The 21,517-nt window shown below is 32.2% G+C and overlaps 1 protein-coding gene across 1 annotated transcript in view; it reads left to right on the top strand.

Moving 5' to 3' along the window:
* Window positions 1-4,687: 4,687 nt before the first annotated feature.
* LOC115441199 (allatotropin-like) overlaps window positions 4,688-21,517 on the top strand; it is a 41,977-nt gene continuing 25,147 nt past the window's right edge. Inside the window, exon 1 of the mRNA XM_037438920.1 lies at window positions 4,688-4,750. The gene's annotated coding sequence lies outside the window, so the exon portion shown is untranslated. The remainder of the gene's footprint in view (window positions 4,751-21,517) is intronic.

Here is a 21,517-nt window from a genome sequence, read left to right as displayed (position 1 = left end):
CAATTTAAATACATTTTTCATTTGAAAATTAAAATTTCGTGTTGGATAGACCATTTATACATATAATTTATATTTATATAACATCATGCTATGACCAATAGAAGCTGAGCATCAAGGAAATTTTGCAATAACGGAGAAAATTTATCACTTTTGACAGCTTACGGTGCGTGCGCTGCATATACGTTTAAAGTTACACAACAAACATATATGAGGGAATTGTTCCTTTTAGAAAGTACAAAAATATATATTTTATATTTATTAATTTATATTTTTGTACTTTCTAAAATGAACAATTTATAAATATATATTATAAACCAAAGTTCTCGACATCTGTCTGCCAATCTTAACGCGATAAACTCAAAAACTATCCACGGATTTTGATGAAATTTGGTACGGAGATAGTTTGAGACCCTAGGTAGGACCATAAGCTACTTTCTATTCCGGGAAAATCTATAGTAGGATCTTTATCCCGAAAAATCTTTTTCATGCGGGCGGAGCTGCAAGTAAAAGCTATAATAATTATACAAACATGAAATCATCCGATTTTATTATAATTATATTTAAATTTAAAAAATCCTTTTAGTATTCACTAAGGATCAAAAAAAAAATTGCAGAGTTGCATTACTAACACACATTTTACTGTATCAATAAATGTTCAAAAGGTCCCTAAAAATACACTTGTAAGTGTTCTTATCGCGTTTGTGCTACCTAACAACTTGTGAACTTAAGACCTGGCTTTCAATATTTTTTCTTGATAATTCTGGCTAAGAAGCTGTCTATAAATCCTAATAGATTAATGGTTTCGATATGTTATATTAAAATTCGGTCAGTTAGTTATCATTCAGAATGGACCCGCCACGTTCTTTAGGTCGTCAGACCTCCTGAATTGCCTATCTCTTTTTGGCTTCGCATCATCTTGGATAGTCCACTCAGTTACCTTTTTTGTAAATTTAGATCGTATTTCTCTTAACATATGACCTGCCTATTTCAGGACTTCAAAGGTACATAAAATCACGTATAATACATAGACAACATTTACGTTTTTTTTTCTTTAATTTAGGAGCTTCGTCCTACATATTTTTACGAAAATGTCCATACATCCGCTTTGATGGTGTTTACTCACTTTTCAATATTTTAAAATATATTTTTAATAACACCCTAGCCCCCTTCTGACGTAGGAACTAACAACAAACTATTTAGATTGTCCACATTGATACCTAAAGTATGAGGTCCACTCTGATTCCATGGCTTTTTAACTTCTAAAGGTTTCTCCTTGGCAACTAACACAAACAATGGAAAATGCTTTTTGAGTAACGTTGTTTGAAGGCTTCTGAAATTATAGGAATCAGAGCCCTATCTTGAGGATTGTCCATATATATTATAATTCTCTTTGTTGAGGATTCTTGATATAAATTAAACTCCGAAGTTTTGTATTTGAAGTTTCGCGAATACGTTATATACAGCTGAATACTTTGAGGGTAGTTGTACAAATTTGTGAAGGTATTGTAATAAACGCGTTTATCGTTTTTATATGTGAGGCATGGTTTGTGAGTGGAGTGTGGTGTAATACCTACAAATTGCTATAACTTAACTGTTCACGTGGTGTCTCTACATTATACACTAATTGCTATCAAAAGTCATTGTCTATCAATCATCAAAACCGTTTCCGATTAAAGTGTATTTGGTCCTAAATCGCTAGATTCCGCTATATTATAAAAAGAAATAATATTTATTTATTTATAAAGATAAAACAGAATATAGGCATGGAAAAAATCAAGTTTAAGATTACATTAATTAAAATGGACTCTAAAGTATCTGGCTTGGTCCAATTCAGAAACATTTTATAGTGGTGGAGGGTCCATACTCCATATAACCATTCAGTCCCTGCTCGGTCCATATAATCCCTGCTCGGTCCATATAATCCCTGCTCAGTCCATATAATCCCTGCTCGTTTCTCTTTCGTAATTTATATAAAATCGAATTACCATTACAACGATCTGCAAGCATTAATGCATATTAGTAAACATTTCACCCTCCGCCACTAATACATACTCAATAAAATTTACCAAAACATAATTCAGCGGTTGACTTAAACGACATTGACTTACATACATAATATTTGAAATCACTTTTCCTATGGTTTTTTAGACGATTTAAATTTTTTCGAAAAATAATTCCCCTTTCAACCGTCGATATGTATTTCTATTAATTATGCATCAATCATCATTAATCATATTTTTTAAATGTTAATGTATTCGGGACATGACATAATGCATCTAGGATAAGAAACAGTCCTATCTCTATTTCAATCAAAACCTTATGCAATTAAAGTTTTTAAATTGATCCAAGTAATCATTTTCAAACAATAAAAGTATCAAACGCAATCGTGAAATATTAAAGTAGATAACAAAATATGTGGAATTTAGTTCGATATGACGCGAGCATTCATGACGTCAGCAACAATGGGCGGCAATTTAATTACCATCATTAATTAAATATTAATATGCTTAGTTGTAAATTAATTAACAAATTTAACAGCAATACATATCAAATTTGTCGTAGGCCTAGTCTGTGTATAGATAAAATGGTTTCAATTACTTAGAACTGAGAACTAAATTTGCTATTTACTTATAACCAGTAAGTTTGAATTGTAATTAAGAAGTTTAAATTAAATTAACAAACCTCGATACAATAATTTGTCTAAACTATACCTTTTTACTTATAATGAACTCACCAGCTGATTTATACTGGTTGCAGACCAATAACTAAAAAAGCTAAGTGAGTTAGGCTCACTTGGCTGAGAAAATTACGCCGACAGAACATAGTATAAATTACTCGTGGTCTTACAAGTATAGCGACGTATAGAGTGGTCCACCGCTGTGGAAGAGATGATGGTTGCGTTCCTCCATCGATAGGGAAGATCTGGCTGATTTTTTTGATCATGGCATACGGTTGTTAGTCTGATAAGCGTCCGCTTAAACAAACACACCAGACTTTCGGGTGAGCACTTTAGGCGCTTGCAACCCTTAGAAATTAAGTGACCATGCTAAGGGCAACCCACTGGAAGAGAATGAGACATCAAGACAACCGCAATTTAGTATTGACTATCGCCATCTGGTGTTACTATTGGGCGTTTTTTCCTAATTGTCAATATCATTTTTATAGGTGAGCGTTTTGGACTTATTATTATCTATTTCATCTTTTAGTTAGTGATAAGATGGCGATGTATGTTAACTATGCCGCCACACAAGTATGAAATAATATTTTATCTATGCGACATAACTTAATTTATTAATAGGGGAGGGAGCAGGGGGCGAATTACGTATTAAATAACCTGGTCCGCCTTCAACACCGCCACGAAATAATATGTAAATATTTTTGAAAATTAAATAAATAAATAAATAATAATATCAGCCCTGTATTATATACTTGCCCACTGCTGAGAACGGGCCTCCTTTACTACTGAGAGGGATTAGGCCTTAGTACACCACGCTGGCCTAGTGCGGATTGGCAGACTTCACACACCTTCGAAATTCCTATAGAGAACTTCTCAGATGTGCAGGTTTCCTCACGATGTTTTCCTTCACCGTTAAAGTGAACGATAAATTCACAAAGAATACACACATGATTTCTTTTTAGAAAAGTCAGAGGTGTGTGCCCTTGGAATTTGAACCTGCGGACATTCGTCTCGGCAGTCCGTTCCACACGCAACTAGGCTATCGCCGCTTTTTGAAAATTAAAAATTTGTATTTATTTGAAAAAAAGCTAAACTTATTTAGCTAAGTTTTGAGTCTGCAATCCGTAATAACATGGATTGAATTCGATGTGGTATAGCTGTAATTTTTTATAATTACACCCGATTATTAGTATAATACAATATTTAGTGCAGTCCAAATATTGTTTTGACAAATAAAAATTATTGATATTAGATTATGGATATCAGAAACCCGGCCACAACAACACAATTAAATTCTGTATGTTATAAAATTACCAAAATATATGTCATCACATCTTACACACAACTGAAATAAAAATTATTGTATGTTTTTTTCTAATTAACCTGTCATCAAAGATCCGAGTGTCGTCGAAGGCATCATATTATAGTTTATTCACAAAAACACAACTAATTAAACTATTTAACAACACAAGGATAAATTATGTGGAACGTCGAATAAATTTTGCCTAGTAATGATATTTCAATTTTATTTAATTATGAAATACTAATACTAATGACACAATTCCGTAAAAATTAAATATCAATTATTTATATTTAAAAAACATATGTCTTAATTGAATTATCTAATACATATCTAACTCACACGCATTCTTAATTAATAAACACTCAAGTAGACATAAATGTTTGTCGTCTCTAAATTAACATCTTATACCATCTTCACTGATATAAGATATATACCTAATTCGTAATATTAAGCTAAATTCTAAGATAATTTCTTTGCCAAATACGTGACCGATAAACAATACCTGAATATTCTCACCTAATATCAATAATATCAATAATCACGTACTCTTATTTAGCAAGTACACGATCAATTAGCGTAGCATGCCGTAGGCTGGGGCCTACGCACGCCTACGCGGGGCGCGGCGTAGCACCGTAGCACCTCTACGCTTCTATCCGCGACCAGTATATAATGCGGACAGAAAAGTTCTGAGGCCACTTCAGTTCGAACTACAAACCGCGCACGACGCGTAGCCAAGTGTACTAGTGCGTAGCCCGTTACGAGAGTTGAAGGTAAGTTAGTAAGTGAATACTTAGGGGGGGATTGTTTTACGATTTCTTATTTAATAAACATATTTCTTCGTATCAGTGGGTACAAAATATTTTGGTACAGTAAAAGTTTATAAAATTTCTAGAAGATAATTTACGAGGCAAAAATAATGAAAATAACTTTATGAAAAGGGGTAGTTATTAATTTTTTTTTGGTAATTTGCTGTTAGTAAAATTATTAATTATTATACATATTGGAGATATATTTTATTCCGATTGATATATTCTTAAAGAAAATTATATCTCTAATTATTTATTGGGGTTTATAAAATAAAGCTATTGAAATATTGGTTATTTATAAAGTACTACTAATCCTGGCTTGCAAGGGTGCCTACTGACCTACATAATATAAAACGAAGCATATGACACTTCGTTTGATCTAATTTCCTTATGCATGTCGTTCATTACACCAGTCTGTATAAAATCAACACATTTACTTTATCATTAATGTTTCTTTTTACAAAATATTTCTTGTCAGTAACTATATTAAAAAAAATATTAAACCTTTTATTTTGAGTAACAAAAATGATTCTGAAATAACTCGAAATACTTTTAAACAGGTAACGAGAAATATAATAAGTTTTGTATGTTAAAGAAAAATTTAAAAAATCCTGAAGGTACTCACATTTTTATACTACACTTATAATACCATATCATTCGATAAGAACGAACAAAATTTGCTCATAAGTTCTTTAATGAGAGCATCCTGAAACGAAAATTAATTTAGCCAAACCTTTAAAATAAGAGCCAGGCTTATAAAGAAATCACTCACGTTTTCACAAAAAAAAAACTTTGTTTCAAAACCAAAGCTCTTACACCCCATTTCCTTTAATAAATTTACCAAGATTTAAAAGCATTTCAAATGAATTTACGCAATTACGAGCACTAGTTGATTTAATTAAGGTTGCTATCCGGTTTCTCGCTACCGATATTCTAAATTAACTAAACAGTACCAGTTTAACGAAAGTGATAATCAATTAGTTAACTAAACAATGTTTGTCGGAAGAGAATCTATAATCGTGTTAAATTAAGGTAAGAGCTTTGGAAGATACGCATCCTTATTATGTAAAGAGGTTTGTCGTGGTATAAATTTAAATATTATATTCTTTTAGAGATAGGAACTGGAAAGAAAAAAATATTAGGAAAATTTGTGCAATCGCAATTAATAATTTATTAACCAACAATTAACTTTAGGCACAAAGAGTGTTCATTATTTAATCAATCTTTTTCGTAATGAGGTTAACAAACTTGTAATATTTAGATTATTTGAGAATATTAATTTAAAAATTAAGTAAATATTCATACGATTTCTTTTAAATGATACCTACCAAAAGATAATATTAATTGATATTTTATGAAATCAAAAAAATATTGAACAGTTAGGTCAACTTCGAGTTGATAAATTGTGTTATAATGCTACAAAAATACTGTTTTATCAAATTTCGCGACTCAAACTAGTATATTTTTAATATTGAACGACTAAAAATATATAAAAGACTCCGTCATTTTCATAAGCACATATCTATCAAACGAGCTACGAAAAGATTTCGACGGGACTTTCAGTTTTCGTTAAACTGAATTGGAATGTTACTCAAAATTCGTTAGTTTTTTTTGTAATTTGTTTGAAATAATATTTAATTTAAAAAGGTCAAATACTTTTGCGTATATAATAAAATTTCATTAACCCTGTTCTCATATAATTTTCTTACGAATGTATTAAAAGTTACCTTACAAACACTTTAGCAAATTTAAATATATTTTTATGATTATTTATAAGTAGCATTATAAAATTTTATCCACTTACCGCCCACGTTATAAAATATGTGGGTAATTTTTGAAGAATTGTGCCCTAAAAATCTTTGTATAGCCTTTATAGCTCAGGATAGTTTTCGCGTAAATTAAGTGAAATCCTAACTCAGATGCTGATACCAGGTTAATTGGAACAGAAATTAACTTTTGCGTCTATCACAGATAAAACAGTGCTTCGTCTATCATTGGCCATTGGTAGCCTGAGGGCAGGCTTCAACGGCAGTTCCCTTCAAAACTTACTTATCAAAACCTTTGAATTAGACTAAACCAGAAATTTTAATATCCAACTCTTTTATTAAAGCTTTATTAACTAAAAATACGGAAAGAATTATAATTATTCTCTATTAGCAACCGGTTAGCCCGTGGCGATTTAAAATTTTATACAAATGCGCAAACGTAAAAGCGAAACATTTTAAATTTGAATCACGTTCCTCGCATATTGCTATACGTTATACTATTTTATTGAAATTTGGATACCAGATAGCAGAGGCGAAAGGATAATTTTCATTTTTCGAAAGGGAACCAAATATAGGGACTAATATGCATGAATGCGGTCTGCAAATTGTTCTAATAATAATTCGATTCTACATAAAGAGAAGCCGGTAGGAATTGGGTTATATGGACTCTTTTCTACTGCCAGATGGATGTAAGGTTAAATGATGGATATCTAACTCCTTTTTAGTTGATTAATTTCTCTTTATAACTCATCAAAAACCCACAAAATTCGTTAATTAATTCACACATCAAAGGAACACAACTGACTTCTGTGAGAATCTCAATCAAACAATAAAGGGTTCCTCAGTGAAGTTAATTTTGAAACTTTTCGACTATACTGATTTGTTAACTATTCTTGTAAATGATTTGTAATTATATTTTATTTTCTTGTACAACACACTTGATATTGTTTAAAAAAAACGAAACATAAAATCTTAGTATTAAATAAAGCCGAAATTTTCGTTTAAACGAACTAATGTTGTGGACTATGGATTCGATTTAGAAAATTCTTTCTCTAATAAAAAGCTACATTACTTTTACTGGTAATATTACTGGTGGCTGTGAGCAGTATTATATTTAGAGATTTAGTGGCGACGAATCCATATAAGCGGATTTCTACCGGCTTCCCTTTTATAATATATATGAGCAAACTATTAAAATAAATTATATTATTAATAAATAAATAATTAATATTTATTACGTAGTGGCCTTAAATCTAATTATAATTAGCATTTGTAACTACATTTTGTGTCGGCTTCCCTTTCGGAATATTTCGCCGTTCACCACCTATAGAGAACATGTTTTTTCAGTCGCTGTATATCAATGTTAACAAGATTGGATTCTATACTTTAGTATTAAGGCCTATTTAATACTAGACAGCTACTGCAGAACATTTATATTTAAATAACCTAAAAACTAAAACGAGTTATAAGATTATCTCGTTACGTTTGTATCTAAAATTAATTTTATTCAACATAATTTTGATTACGGCCTGTTAAAATGCCTTCAAATCTATGGTACTTCTTCTACTTAATGACAATATGAATGACAATTTGATTAAATCGGGGTCAGCCTTCCGTCAGTACAAAGGCAGCGGATATGAAATTATACACAGTCTATGGATTAATAAAGACGGATATTTAATTAAAACTAGATATTTTAACTTATTTCAAACTTCGTAATCGGGGATACTAATTTAATAAATATTACGCAAAACTAAGGTCTAATCGATTGACTTTATACTAATGGCGAAAGGGGAAATTTTCCAAAAAGGAAGCCAACGTAACATCGATACTAATATCGCACTCTTAATAAAATAATGACCTATTTCAAAATTGTTTATTTGTGGCAGTCGTCGGAAAACTAATTTTTGTATGCTACCTTTTTATTTGAAATTGCTTTAAAATTGAGCTTATTAAAGATAGGTAAAAAATGAAACCTATAGCATGAAAAAAAAGGGACAAAAACTAAAAGGTCGCAAACAGAAAGTGGTTGTTTGACGATTCCCATATTTTTTCTGTAAATCATTCTAATGATAATTATTAGATTCTACATAAACGGCAGCCGGTAGGTATCTAGTTATATATTATATGGACCCTTCACCATTGCTTTATATTAACTAATTTGAGGACTTATGTGACAGTTTAGGACTTCAGTTTTTTTAAATTTATTGTTTACATCTATACATACAAAAAGTTACATTATGAACATCACTTGAACCTAAATTGGTTTGTGTGTGATGTAGAGATCACATCTCCAACCTTTTACAATGGTTCTTATTGTTTAAATTTACGATATAAGGATAAAAATATACATAAATATTATTGTTTTTGTGTAGTTTATGCGTTATATGTGTAAATTTAATGCATAACTTTGTATGAAAAAACCTACGTGTTGCCAATCCATATAAAACTTCTTACTTAAAACCGCATTAGAACCACATTCAATATAATCAATAGACAGTCGTGTTCAGGTCAGTCAATAGTTCCTAACTTCTACCAACGGATGAACCACGCGGTCGGAAGTTGAAAAAAGTCAGGGATTTGTCCAATGCACTTCGTTTCCTGGCAGACTCGGGTCCGAAAGTTAGCTATATATCTCAATTTAACTTTGCTTCGGCTTGTTAGGATTAGAATTTTAATGGAATCAAAAATACTTGATTCGTTGGGGAGCAATGTCATATTTCTTCGTATGACTGCACGACTTGCGCTTTTGCCCACCCCATGGAAGACAAAAGGCGTGTGTATGTTCACTGTGCATATAAATTGAAGAGAATTATCGAACTGGCAGTCATGCGCTTTTCACACAATTTAAAAACAAAGAAAAAGAAAGAAATTATAGAATGTAATTTTATTTTGCTATACATGTATTTTATAATTATAAATTTAAAAAAATGTTAAATAAGGAGATAAAGTAGACAAAATGTAAGACACAGTACGAAAAAATATACTTCTATTTAATTCAGGAATTTTAACCAAAAGAAACATAATAATTTTTAATAATTGTCCCACAAAAACCTTCTATTTTATTGTACAAAACAAATAGTAGGTGTATTTAAAAATACCGCAATTCAATTTTAAACCCAAAATACTCAAACAAGAAGCATTGACGAATTAAAAATGTGTGGGCAGGGACGCGACCGCCAATTCAACTCGTAAACCAGATATCCGTTGATATATATTAGAATACAATTCTATACGTTAATTAATACTTCAATATGTTTTTTTTTAATTACATCAAAATTTACTTTTGTAGATCTATTCTTTAGCAGGGGGGACCTCTTGAATTTGGATGATCGGATGCCCTATAAATCCACGGGGCTTTGTCTACAGCTCAAAAAGCCCTTATAATCCGCGGCTGGTAGTGACATGCAAATGGTTTATTATTCGAAGTTCTGTGGTGTTGCTAAAGTGTATGAGTCGAGGTATTTAATAGGCGCATGGCGAAGGGCTTGTTGCGCATGCTATTGTATGAAAAATACCTTAAATTTCACAAACCATATAATATTGTTTCATATGGAAGAACAAATAGGTTTGTTTTGCATTCTAACGTTGGCCTGGCTAATGATCATCATCATCAGCCCCTGGATGTCCACTGCCGAACATGGGCCACTTCCAAAGATATACAGATCGACCTATTGGAATAGGCCCAAGCGAAGTCTTGCGACTTTTATGAGGTCATCTGTCCGCCTGGCTAATGATATTACGAGATTTTTCTTCTTAACGCATCATAGCAGATGACTACATTTTTCATATAAATTATTACGGAATAAATGCGAACTCAACTTATCATTAACATACCGTTTGTGAACGAAATTTGAGATATAAAAATAGCTTATAGAAACATAGCGATTAACCAAAATTAAAATCCACCATAAATTTTGCACTCGTCGCGCTCGTAAAATTGCACTACATTGAGAAATAAAAGAATGAACCGTAGTCACTCATTAAAATTTAAAAAATAAATCCGTGGAATAAACGGTTGAGATATTAGGGTTGACACGTTTTCGCAGAGGGCGACCGAACAGTGATTAACCATTAAAATAAAATACAATCTGAATAAGAATGAAATTGGGGTTAGGCTTTCATTCAAACTGTCCATTATGTAAATTATTGAGTATTTCTATAGCTTTATTTATGTCGTATATTGAGAAAGTAAACAATACACATATATGAAAATAAAAGAAAGAAATTAGATAAGAAATATAATTTTAAAAATGGAAACTGTGTATAAACTGCCAGTTTTATTAATATGGATGCCTTTATTGTGACTGTTATTTTATATACAATTAAAAAGTTATGTAACATTCTTTTTGAGGATAAATACATTTTAATTATGGCTTTATAGGATTCTTCCATTACAGTTTTATTCGCGACAGTAATTCTTTACATATCCTTTTAATATGAAGACTAAGTAACTCGGTTGAATAGACGGGTAATTCAATGAATTTGTGAAAGGCACTATTTGCTTTGAAAAATTGAAAGAACGAAGATATTTCGGTCAGCCGAGGACACATTAGTTTAATGTAAAATTAACTTTTTTTTTTAACATGTCCGACATATTACGACAATACGTCATCCTAAAAATAACGATTACAATATAATAGCTAGATATGTTATACTATAATGAAAGTAATCTTCGACAGTAAAATATTTACTTGAAAAAAAGGTGAAAATATCATAAAATATAAATTAATATTTAAAAATCACACAATACTGCAATATTTTAATACTGGTTAATAAGTAAACGAATAATCCGGATTACCAAATCAAAACCTCTTAAAAAAATTCCTTTAAAGGGTTGCGCACAAAAGCCTTTCGGAAACAACGAGGGCCACTTCACTCAACGTCAGATTTAAGAAGCCTCTCAGCATCTACAAGCGTTTACAAAATCCTTCGTAGTTTTATAAATAGTATTAGCCATATGCCATATAGTCCCACTGCTGGACATGAGCCGATACTAACAGGGTTATACGTAGAGTTATGCAGATCAGTGGACTTCATACACTTCTTAAATTCTTAATAACTTCTAGGTGTGCAAATTTCGACATGTTTTCTTCATTCATAAAGCGAGCGATTGACCAAGAGACCACGAGTCATTTCAAAGTCTATTTAAAATAATTATAATATCAGCCTTGTATTATATTATGTTCTGTCCCACTGCTGGGCAGAGCCCTCTACTACTGAGATGGATTAGACCTTAGTCCACCACATTGGCCTAGTGCGGATTAAGTCGACTTCAAATGCCTTCGAAATTATTATGGAAATTTCTTTGGTATGTAGATTTCCTCAAGATGTTGTCCTTCACCGTTATGCAAACGATAATTGATAATGAATACACACGAAATTGACTTATGTAATTCAAAACTAATTCTTTTTAAAAATGTTTTATAATACAGGACAGGTATTATTTTTATATTTATGTAATAAACTACAAAAAATACTGCATTCATTATTGAAAACATTTTTGTTTTAATAGATGCGAGGCCACAGCAGTATAGACAGTATTTAATTTTATATTGAACCCGGCATATTTTAAATATTAAAACATAAATATAGCGTTACTTTTTAATAAATAACAAAACTATGATCAGCTAAATACACCTAAATAATGGATTATCTCTTGTTTCTTACTAATGAATATTATAATATGCCTGCTCTAATAATGAAATATAAGCACAATAAAGGCTATCCGTAAACTAATCTCGACAAAATAATGATGTCGGAACAAGACTCAATGTTGAAAATTGTTGACCCAGCCGCCAACGCGCCACCAGATAACTTTATAGTCACACAATGGTTAGATACATTGAATAGAATGTCGACACCCGTCAATAATGTTCTTTAGCGTAACTGGCATTGGATATATTTCTTAAAGTGACATTATTATGGTTATTTGGTCTTAGTTTAATATGATATTAATACATATTTATTTAAATAGGTATGTAATAGTACATAATTATTAATTGTTTAATACACTATACTTAGGCTCAATAAATAATACATGTACCAATGAAAGACATATACATTACCTAAGCAAATTATATACATATATATGATGAGAAAGCATGTCAATTTTAATCGTTTAGGAAGATAGGTGCTGGTGGTAGGATATATTTTATATCCGCACGGATAGCGACCACCGTACACAAGGTGTTAAAACCTGCCATTGTGGTCCATAAAGTGTGTCGCGTTCCGGAATCATCCTGTGTATATCCGTTTGCAACAGGCCGGCATAATTGTGTCAACTGCCGAGGGGTAATCATTTCTCGTCAGTCAACACTCTATTGGACCCCACTCTGCTTACCATCAGATGCAGTGAGCTCACTTTGCCATAGCCATAAAAAAGATAGTTTGTTTGTATAGATTCCTTTACGTTTTATTCAAGTGCTACGCGATCTCGCCCGCGCTACGCTGCTTTAACTTTGTTACATTCGCGCTACGAGGTTTTAATGGTGCTACATTTGAGCTATGCTTTCAAAACAAATTTAGTCATAGTAGCTGTGAGCCCAATTTAATACAGTGTTCCAGGTTAATTGTTCGTATCGATGTTCTTTGAAATTGGTTTCAACAGTGTCATTACTTATATTGTGTAAGTGTACAAAGCCGCATGAAGGGAAGTGAAAGAGTAATTTGAGAAACAAAAATTAAAATGTCTAAATTGCGACCCGTGACATTTGCACCGAGATTATTGTCGTCAATTTGAATTTTTTATTTCTCCACGGAATAACAGACTATAAAACCACGAGATACGGAGCATTATAATACGCGGTTTATGAAAATTTTAAAACGTAATAAGTTAAATGAGACATGATTTGTTCGTTCGTAATTTTAGTTACGTCATTGGACGTTAATGTTTCATTCAGAATATCAACGGAATTCTTAAAATATACTCCATATTTTAAGAATTCCGTTTGACTACTCAAAAGAGCTCAACTGAAATGTAGAGAACTAGTATAACTTGTACCATGAATACTTAGCAGTAGTGTAGGGTCTGCCGGCTTCCTTTTGTGAAGTATTTATGTAGTATCTAATTATAATGTGAATGATTTACAGACCGCATTTATGCATATCAGTACTTATTTGTTTCGGAATATTACATATTTTGCCACTGATACGTAGAGATGTCAATTACATGAATATATAAATAGATTTGATGGTGTACATTACGTATTGTATGTAGTCGGTGCTGGTAATTGCCGATCACAGCTAGTCTTCGGGGATTCGTAAAAAACGTTCGAAAATAATTGGTGTTTGTTCAGCATCGGTATTTTGCACACAAAAATGATTATTAATGTATTGATATTTTGAGGTTTATAATGGTTTTATATAGTGCATTTATGATTCATAGATTTTATACATCTCGTTAGTATTATTAATACTACTACACTTTACCTTTACAGTCGCCTACAGACTACATTTTGTGTTTTTTTATTTTAATTATTGGCGTGACTAACAGATATACGGGTTGCCTGATTTTAATACTACTGTAGTAACATAGTAAAACAGTGTGCAAGCACAGTATCATAACATATTAATTGTGCATTGTGGTGAAAATAAAACTGCTAAGGTTTCAATAATGCTCGTATCTCGTCATCTCTATCTGAAAAGTAATAAAAACATACATAATGTATATAATACTGTCCCACTGCTGGGCATGGGCCTGCTCTACTACTGAGAGGGATTAGGCCTTAATTCATCACGCTGACCTAGAGCGGATTAGTAGACTTCACACACCCTCGAAATTTCTGTAGAGAACTTCTCAGCTATGCAGGTTTCCTCACGATGTTTTTTCTTCACCGTTAAACCACGTACGTAACTTTATTTCCTATTGTGAAATTAATAAATTCTTTAACAGATAAAAATATATAATAAAAATCATTTAATAAATAACAATAGAGGTTCAATAAGAAATAACGTTTCCTATCCTATGAAACCTTTGAACGATTCTCACGGAAAAATGCCTTTGATATTGCACGGTGAATTTCAAGCCATACTAAGAATGAAAATTAAATGAAAATTTAAATCAAATTATTAAAATGAGTCTCATTTATTATTTTAGGATACTATTAATAAGACGCACCGATAGACACCAACATTGTTCTATAACAATTATGTGGTAATTTCTCCAGAAAATTCAAAACTGTTCTATGAAACTCTCTTCAATGTGTTTTGTCAGTAACCCGCCATCCTCCTCGCATCGATTCCCCTATGCTGGGGGTCGTGAGTCATCAGGGAAACAGTCCTTCGCGCTTGTTGTACCATCTGGTCCGATTTAGGCGACATTAACCACTTCAGTCACATTAGTATTGAGTGTGGTGCGGATCTGATCCGTTCAGCGCATTGGTTACCTGCCTCTCGATCTCTTGCCTTCCATTCGTCCTGTCATTATCAAGGCGCCATAATCCCATACTAATATTAGGGTGTGGTTAGGGTGATATTATGGTCTCTACCTTGAGCCGAAACAAATATTTACGGATCACATAATACTAACACTTCGAAACCGTTGACTTTCTTTTCTCAGTCAGCTGAGTTTACTGTACTATGAAGGCTGCCAATTTATTTCGTTTTTCGTACAATACCAAAATTCGGATGTCATTAGTTATGAACTGATTTTATGACACGTATACATTTCTTCGACCCGTAACGAATATGACACAAAAATATGGTGAAAAGCGGCGTATTCGGAATATTCATAAAACTTTTTCTGAGGTAAAATTATTTTCAAAATGATAACTTGTCAAAATGATAACTATCTAACGATGTTAAAGGACTACCAACACCCAGAAATAAAACTTCAAAGGTCCTAAAACTACAATATAACTACATTTTTTTATTTAATATAAACAATTAGAGATCTAGAGATAGAATAATTCAATCCGACTATAGTTACAAATATTAATAAAATAGGTGAAAATAATGCACAAAAACATACTGTGTATAAAATAACGATATTTCGCAGATCAACGATCGAATAATTAAATGATTAATTGAAAATTTATAAATAAATTCATATCGATATGACAGAAGTTAATGAAACACCGTACAACATCTAGCAGAAATGTAATTAAATTCGTTTTAAAGTCCCTTTGCTTACCGAACGGATATCTTTACCAACTTTGCTCATTAAAAATTATATATATTTGGAAATATTTCAGCAAATTTCTCGAAAGAAATTAACGAATATTTCACGCTAAATAAATTAAAATATACATCAAACAATAATTACTTAAATATTTCCACTTTCCTTCAGTCTAAAAATATGTTAGTGTTTAAAATGCGTCAATAACTGAAATACTGAGTTTTATACCTTATTCCGGTTTACTATAAACCCAATTTTAAAACAAAGGTTTTTTATGCAAAATTCTGCTACGCGGACCATGAAATCTGTTACAAAGGTGATTGGATAAAGCAATGAATATTTTGCCCAAAACTATATCATCAATTAAGTACGACACAAAGGGCCTATAATATTCAATTTGTAGTCTTTCTTGTTCCGGCCGGACATTGTGTTGCACACCCAGAGAGATTATTCATACGAAAAATAAGTTTTATTCATCATTCGTTCCGTTTTGAATCTTTTAAACGGTTGTTTCGGAACCTTATATTTTATGGAGGGTATACGGAAGTCCTAATTTTAATGGTTTGGTTTGAATTTTTAGGCAGCTGTTATTTTTCTGTATAAGTTATTTTCTTAATAATTTTCCGTTGTTTAGCATAAGTTGTCATACTGGAAACAGCGATAGTTTCTTGTTTAGTAAAATTTTATAACCAATATTTTGACAATACCTTTTAAATCATTTGTATAATACTTATTTACGAATAAACGCAGTTCTACACGGAAGAACTTCAGATATCCCTTATTGTTAGAAGAATTAATTAATACGTATTACAGCAATGCTTAAAAAACAGTGCTTCTGTCGTGCCGCCTCGGCAAGAGAATGGGATTTCTAGCCATTTCAATTTGCATACTTATTCCATTGATAGTCTTCTAAACATTTGCATTAATTACACGATTTTATTTTAGTATGCATTTTTCGTAGTCGGTATAATTTGAAATGTTGAGTTTTTCCATAATTTAATGAAAAAGGTGTTAGCGATCATTTCAAATTATTTTATACAAAATTATTAAAAGGCTAATACATTTTTACACGAGGCAGGTCTTGCATATAAACGTAAATCAAATATTTTATTTAAAGACATATAAAAAATCTTACTATAAAAAAGAAAACAATTCAGTTATTCTTTCAAAAATATTTACTCCTATAAAATGCTAAATAATCTATTCTTAAAAGCTTGTAACTACACAAATGTTAATAAATACGTGTAGATATATTTTCCAAGCAAAAAACTTAAGATCTTAAAATAATCGCCTCCACAAAATTGATTGCCATTACCCGGATTTTCTGTAGACATGTCACAAACGATGTCGCTGTAGGCTCAAATGCCTGACTGTATACCAAAACCACAACTGTGTAGGTAACGGAAGGCAAGTCGGTTTATAATAAAGACAATGCTGCTATAGAGACCAGGCAACAATGACATGTATCAATTGATAGACGAGACGGGAGATGTAGGGGGTTAGCGAATTCTTACCTTGCCTTCGTTATCTTAAAATACCTTGTTGCTTGAAACGTTATTGTTTTTATTAACTTGCATTGAAAGTTTGACTATTATTTACGGCTTCTTTTTTAGTTCAATTACAAAGTTACTTTTACCTAACCTACGATGTTTGTATTGGAATTATAACGGATTTTATTTTAGCTGTTAAATTACTGTTAATCAGCAGTTATCACATATAGGTACAGTCTTACTTATAAACTTGTTTTAGCGTTAAGCGGTGCTTAAGAATTGCTTAAATAGCTGTCAAAAAAATCATAGGTTTTCTGGTTTAAACCTTATTAAGAGGCAAGATGGCGGGTTTTGACTTACAGCCGATCGAGTAAATTTGTGTTTTAAATATGCATAGGGTTGCGAAATTTTTATAAGTAAGACTGATAGATTATTATTTAACTGGCTTTAAAAAACTCACATGCTTGAAACGTTAGCTCTGAGAATTGATAACTTGATCAAGCAAGAGATAGAAGAGTCCTAAAAGAATAAAAGTGCGTTTTTCAATTAAAAATACTTGTCAGGGATTATTCCTAAAAAATAAACCTTGTGCACAATTTCATAACAAGGAAACAGCGTCGAAACGTGAAGAAGTTTTAGTGTTTTACATTATCTAGAAAATAAAAGCAGGAGAGACAAAGAACACATCTCTGTTTGAATACATGATTTGCCTTGAGACTTGCGGGAAACCTATTCACAAAACAAGACGCCCAACAGTATCACCGGAGTCAAACAATCAGATGTATTGCACACACGTGAGCGGATATAAATCAGTTTGTCTTGTTTATATAACTTGCTTACATTTCATTTAACTAAATTTTCTTCCTAAATCACTCTCTTATAGTTTTGTTTATATCGTGGATGACCTAATTCGGCAGAGAAGTACAGCTATCTCAAAAGCCGCTATAAACTATGAGATTAGTTAAATACCTTGTGAGAATTAAAATCATATCGACATTCGAAATCGAGTTCATTTTATATTGGTCACGGAAACTGGAAAGCGATGGTTTTGTGTTCAATTCAGAGCGATCTAGAAAACGTCGGTAATATTTTTGATATATTAATCCGGTAAAATAGCCGTCTCAATTCCAATTTGCTACAGGTATATAGGTAGTATTTTACACTTGAAGGCGTTGATTCAATAAGTGGAGAAATATGTGTTTAGTAAAAGCATAAGAATTCTTTCCCCAGTTCATGTTGAATGGATGTTTATTACAAAATATCGCGCTATGAGCTTTTATATCAAATGAAACGGGCTTGAAAGCTTACAAGGTGCTGATTGAAAAGAAAATTCGAATACATCTTGCCTTATAGTTTTAACGGGTAGGAAATATATTTTACAGGGTGTTTGTTGATCTTATTTCAGAGCTATGACAGGAATTTAAATTATGTGTGAGAAATAATTTTATTAAAAATAAATATAAGAATATTGGATCGTTAAGAGATCTCCAAAATTTATTTCATTGCCGACGGAATTTCAAATTACGTGGACAGGTATATGAAAATATAAAACCAGCCAATAAACGTTCGGTAAAAGCGTTAACTTTGACTATTTATACCCTTTTATTAAGAATAGTCTACATAAAGCAAATAATTGCATATCAAAAATCGCAGTCTCAGTTTTTCATTGAACATGAATGCTTACATTGAAGAGCAAAATATTTTAATTGAAACAGAGTGACATAGCGTTTAGTTGAAAACCGTAATTAATGGAACTTCAGATTATAATGAACTTTCGTCTGTTTAGATTTGATATAGGTGCGCTAAATGGATCATGATTTTGGTATTTTTAATACCTTAACGTATCTTCCACGTGCATTTCTAGAACTTTTAAAAGGATTAATCAACCCAGCTGTAAATAAAAGATGGGATTCATAAATATAACGGAATAACTTTCTTCATATAATAAAGTCATTCGATTTGATTTTTTATCGAAAAAAATACGGATAAATACTATTCATTCATACCATATTGTGATGTCAATAAAAAAAAGTAATCAATGTTTTGCTTTCATACATCTATATACGTTCCCTTTATGGATGTCTCTAACGGTGTATATTGCACGTTTGTATAGAAATATCATGCAAAGAAGGATTTTATAGAATTCTATGAATTTCAAAAATGTCACGAGGTAATAACGTCATATTGCATTAAATTTAAATAGAGTTCAAGATTCTCTCATGCCGTTAAATAAAATAATATCGCATATTGTATTGATTGTTTTATAGATTGCCTTATTTTAAATTGAAATAAATAAATTAAATGAAGCTAGATTCTGAGTAGGGACAACCGCAATGTCTATTTCTACCACCAAGCAGCAGTATTCATAACCTGTTGTATTTCAATTCTAAGGACGTTGCACTTAGCGTAATTACTGGACATTATGAGACTTAACATCATATACCTTAGGGTGACGAGCGCCAGGGACGACCCTGAGCAGCTATCTTAGTGCAACAAGATGCCCCGGGACCGCCCCGTTTGCGCCGAAGGAAGCCACCGTGGGTTTTGGTTGGTATGCCGGTCTGGGGTAAACGGGTAAAGGGACTCGGTCCAACTCTCGCTTGGATGATGCTATACTCCCGAGTGTCGACATGGGACCGTAAGACTGGTGAAACCAACATATCCGTTCCACACACCCCCAAGTGATGGTAGCGATATAGCGTATTTGTCCGCGAAAAAAAAACGGTGACAATCGCAGTGGATTACCAAACGGTACCTACTTCATCATCAACATCATTTCAGCCCTTGAATCGTCCATTGCTGGACATAGGCCTCCCCGATTGAGCGCCACAGGGACCGGTTCTGGGCCGCCCTCATCCATCGGACTCTGGCGACCCTCACCAGATCGTCGGTCTATCTCGTGGGGGGCCTGCCTACGCTGCGTCTCCCGGTCCGCAGTACCTTCTTACTTGTAATTTAAATCTGTATGGTATTGCTACTATTTATGGGTGGTCGTATCGTTTACCATCAACCAAGCGGCATGCTCGTGTCTGCAATAAAAAATAAAAATAAGATTTGACCTCATTCTATTAATAAATCATTCCAACTTCTACTCAAGTTGCTAAGCCCTGATTTATTACGCGATAGACCGATGACCGCCGTTTAACAATCAATCCGTGTAAACCAATAAGATGTTTCCCGGAATTTTGGCAATAATGCCAATGTCAAATGTAAATACGTTGCCGTTTAGATATTGGGTATTCTCAGGCTTACCCATTACCCATTCACCCATAATGGTGTGATTTATTAAATTTGTTTAGGCTTGCCCGTTTAATCGTATTAAGAGGATTAACTGGATGGCGTATAGTATTAATAGAATATCGTGGACATAAAATAATGGAAGTATATTCAGTTATGTGAATAGGCCTAGTTAATGAAAGACTGCCTTTTGAAGCAAAGGTGATAGAGTACATATATCAATTCCTGTTTTTTTTTAGCTTTTTCAAAGTGGAAGGGCACTAAGAAGATTTTTTTTGGGTTGAAAGTACTGGCTGACTACGGAAGTATAGATAACGACATACATTTAAAATATTCATTTAATATTACAAAAAAAAATCTAAAATTTACAGTACTTACCTTCTTGCGATAATATTCGGTACCTACTTATAATTAGCCATTATAGCTTCTTTTGACATTCAAACTAAGGCAATTAATATTGCACCCATATTTACTAAGTTATGAGTCAGAAATTTAACGAGGTCACGCTATCACGGGATTTGCACCAACATATTTTTTCGGTTCGAATTGAACGGTTCTTTTCTTGAAAACATTTAAAAAAACTCTCCCTATTGAACTATTTCAAACATAGTCAAGAGCTAAAAAAAAACAAATTCCTAAATTAACCAAATCAGTTACGATTAGATCACTCAAAGATTGAAAGCCGCAAAGACCTACAGAATCTTAATTATACAAAGGGATTCTCAATATTCACGAAGTTTGGTATTCAAAGGAGACAAATATTTTACTTATTTCCTTAGAAGGTGTTGCACCCTTTTATCTTCCGTGCTAACACGAAAGTTTGCTTCGGGTAATTTAATCTGTGGTAAATTTAATGACATTTAAAATACGTAAACTTGAACTCTTGTCCCTGTCTGTGTGAATATCATTTTTGGTTGGTAAAGAAGTAGTTTTCAGTAACATCTATCACAATTTAATGTGTCTACGGGAAGTAAAAAAGTAGTAAGAAGTTAGTTAAACTAAAACTAAAATTGTTCATGTGAGAATTTTCACATTTGATATATCTGTAGATAGTGGTAATGCGCTTTAAATGAGGTTTTTAATAAGAAATAAAAAATTTGCGCCTGCAAAGTTTTATTAT

Source organism: Manduca sexta, chromosome 15 (assembly GCF_014839805.1).
Source record: "Manduca sexta isolate Smith_Timp_Sample1 chromosome 15, JHU_Msex_v1.0, whole genome shotgun sequence".
NCBI classification, from domain to species: Eukaryota; Metazoa; Arthropoda; class Insecta; order Lepidoptera; family Sphingidae; genus Manduca; species Manduca sexta.
The sequence above is the reverse complement of the archived record's forward strand: the minus strand, read 5'-3'. Positions and strand labels throughout refer to the sequence as shown.